General features: G+C 52.3%; 1 pseudogene across 1 annotated transcript; it reads left to right on the top strand.

Annotated features, from left to right (window-relative positions):
* Positions 1 to 1,403: 1,403 nt before the first annotated feature.
* LOC308567631 (fasciculation and elongation protein zeta-1 pseudogene) lies at positions 1,404 to 2,728 on the top strand (annotated as a pseudogene). Its single transcript has one exon. The product of its transcript is annotated as a fasciculation and elongation protein zeta-1 pseudogene (transcript).
* The last annotated feature ends 634 nt before the right edge of the window (positions 2,729 to 3,362 follow it).

Consider the following 3,362-nt stretch of genomic DNA (forward strand, 5'->3'; position numbering starts at 1 on the left):
ACAAATTCAACCTTGGCCATCTAGGAAGGAAGGGAGAGGCTTGAAGGCAGTGAGATGTCTCTGTCTAGCCTTGTCTGTCCCTCTTCACACATTGACTTCACTCCCCATTTCCTACAGCGCCCTGCGCTCCCTATGAGAACACACTGCCCACACAACCTTGAGGAAACCACATCTAGTTCCTTCTTTCATGGGGTAGTGACAGTCCTTTTACTGAAAGTGAGCCACCAAAGGACAGGCATGTGTCTGCTTTTGCCTAGTACCGAATCTCCCTGTGCCCTGCATGATCTGTGGGAGACATAAATGTTTGTCAAACTAATGGAAATCTGGATGGATGGAACGAAGGATAGATGGGTGGAAGGAAGGGTGGGTGGAAGGAAGGGCGGGTGGAAGGAAGGGCGGGTGGAGGGAAGGAAGGAAGGAAGGAAGGAAGGAAGGAAGGAAGGAAGGAAGGAAGGAAGGAAGGAAGGAAGGAAGGAAGGAAGGAAGGAAGGGTGGATGAGTAGAAGGAAGGGTGGGTGGGTGGAAGGAAGGGTGGATGGATAGAAGGAAGGGTAGATGAATGGATGGAAGGAAGGGTGGATAGGTGGAAGGAAGGGTGGGTGGGTGGAAGGAAGGTTGGGTGGATGGAAGGAAGGGTGGAAGTGACGGTTATATTGTATGAACACTGAGATCATTCTCTGCTCTGACAATCTATTATACGGTAAGTCTGCTTCATCACTTCTACTTCCTTTGAAGGATGAAGTTGGAAGCTTCAGAGCCTTCTCTTTACATGATGAGCCATGAAAGTAGGAAAGTAAATCAAAAGTGTAGGTGGGTTGGTTGGATGTCCCCGATCTGGTGAGAGACTGAAAGCTGTATGTACTAGTCCTGTGGTAGCAGTTAGACAGGACCAGAGCAAGGATGATGGGCCAGGTATGGGAGGACACCAGGGCAGAAAGCTCCCCAGGTGCCTAGCAAAGGACAGTTGTAGGGTCCCCAGGGTGACCTTTCCTCCCCTAGACTATCACTGGTCATGTGGTCTGGACCCCCTGACCTTTCCTCCCTAGAGAAAACATTTAGACCTCAGTTGTATTTCAGCTCCAGGCCCAGAAAAGCAGCAAAACCAGGCACAGCTGACCTCAGGACCAGTTGCATTGGGTAATGACCCCCACCCTTGAGCCAATCAATCAATTAGTGGAGTCCTAGACCCTGAAAGGACACATCTGGAAAGCTGCTGAATATTCTGAGATCTTCCCCTGGGACCTCCCATAAAACCTCCACCCTTAAAATCCTTAGGACACGCAGCCCCGCGCCGCGCTCCGGCAGTGCCGTGGATGGAGGTGTCCCGCTGAACCCCGGGACCCGCCTCCCTCCTCCAGGACCCGCACAGATGAACGAACCCCGAAAGCTGCAGCCGTGCAAGAATGGAGGCCCCACTGGTGAGTCTGGATGAAGAATTCGAGGACCTTCGGCCCTGCTGCTCAGAGGAACGGGAGGAGAAGCCACAGTGTTTTTATGTCTCATCTCCCCACCATCTGGAGGACCCCTCCCTCTCTGAGCTTGAGAATTTCTCTTCTGAGATAATCAGCTTCAAGTCCATGGAGGACCTTGTGAATGAGTTTGATGAGAAGCTCAATGTCTGCTTTCGGAACTACAACGCCAAGACCGAGAACCTGGCTCACGTGAAGAACCAGTTCCAGATCCAGGAGGAGGAGGGGACCCTGCAAGATGAAGAGGTTTGGGATGCTCTGACGGACAATTACATCCCTTCACTCTCAGAAGACTGGAGGGACCCAAACATCGAGGCTCTGAATGGCAACAGCTCTGACACCGAGATCCATGACAAAGAAGAGGAAGAATTAAATGAGAAGAGCGAGCACGACTCTGGGATCAATGAGGAGCCTCTACTCACAGCAGATCAGGTAATTGAGGAGATCGAGGAAATGATGCAGAGCTCCCGGACCCTGAGGAGGAAGATGAGGTTCTGGAAGAGGAAGATGGAGGCGAAACTTCCTCCCAGGCGGACTCGATCCTCCTGCAGGAGATGCAGGCCTTGACCCAGACCTTCAACAACAACTGGTCCTATGAAGGTCTGAGGCACATGTCTGGGTCAGAGCTGACCGAGCTGCTGGACCAGGTGGAGGGTGCCATCCACGACTTCTCGGAGGAGCTGGTGCAACAGCTGGCCGGCCGGGATGAGCTGGAATTTGAAAAGGAAGTGAAAAACTCCTTCATTACGGTGTTCATTGAGGTTCAGAACAAGCAGAAGGAACAGAGCGAGCTGATGAAAAAGGCGGAAAGAGAAAGGGCTGAGCCTGCAGAGCAGCCCCATGGAGAAGGAACCAGATGCCTCTCCAGCGCTTCAGCGTGGAAGGCATCTCCAACGTCCTGCAGGGCAGCCTCCGCCAGACTTCCGGCTCCTCGGGAACCGACAGACAGTTCCTGAACACAGCCATCCCCCACGAGAAGAAAGCCTCCCCTCCGTCGGTGGAGGACCTGCCGATGCTGACGAACATTCTCTTTGCCATGAAGGGGGACAATGACAAGGTGCCCACTTTGCTAACCGACTACATTTTAAAAGTGCTCTGCCCTACCTAACCCTGCCCTTGGGAGCAGCCTTGCCGCGGAGGTCACTGAGCAAGAGTCATTCCATCAGAGGGACTGCATGACCCCATGTAACCTCCGAAGTGTATTTAAATGTGTAGAGCTTAACCTAGATTAAACTTGAGCAAACGCAGGGGTCCTCTGCTGTCGTTGGCTTCTGGCCCTAGTAACCACTGGACGCATGACAAGGGGCAGGGCTGGGGTCGCTGCCTGCTCTCCGCCTGTGTCGGAGGGAGGCCGATGCTCTCACCACTCATGTAGTCTGGCTCCAGCCCTCAAAAACAGCTTACACTTTAACACTAATTTTGAAATAAACCTTCATTTAATTTAAAAAAAAAAAAAATCCTTAGGACAGAGGACCCAGTGCACTCTCCCTCCCTGGAGCATACCTTGCCTTTCCCTCTCCCCCCCACCCCACTGTGCATTATCATTAACTTCCTCACTCCCGAGCTCCAAGGGCCCTTCCTTTGCCTCTATAACTTGTTTCCTAAGCCCATTTCTTCTAGGAATCCCTTCTTTTACCTCTGTGATTTTATAAATAAATGTTCTCTTATAGTTTGGGTCTTGGCTATGAATCCTTTTCTAGCCAGAACTTAAGTATCGAGGTTGCTAAACCCAGGTTCTGTCAGACTCCACCAGTCCGACACCCGGTGCCATTCCCGCCGCCCACAACAGTCTCATCCCAGTCCTAGTGAAGCGGTTCTGCCGGTCACACTACCTCTCTAGGTACCTAGGGATCCTGCTCCATTCCAGGCCCTGGGGCTCACGCGGTCTTGGGT

Source organism: Miniopterus schreibersii, assembly GCF_964146895.1.
Source record: "Miniopterus schreibersii genome assembly, chromosome: 15".
Classification (NCBI taxonomy): domain Eukaryota; kingdom Metazoa; phylum Chordata; class Mammalia; order Chiroptera; family Miniopteridae; genus Miniopterus; species Miniopterus schreibersii.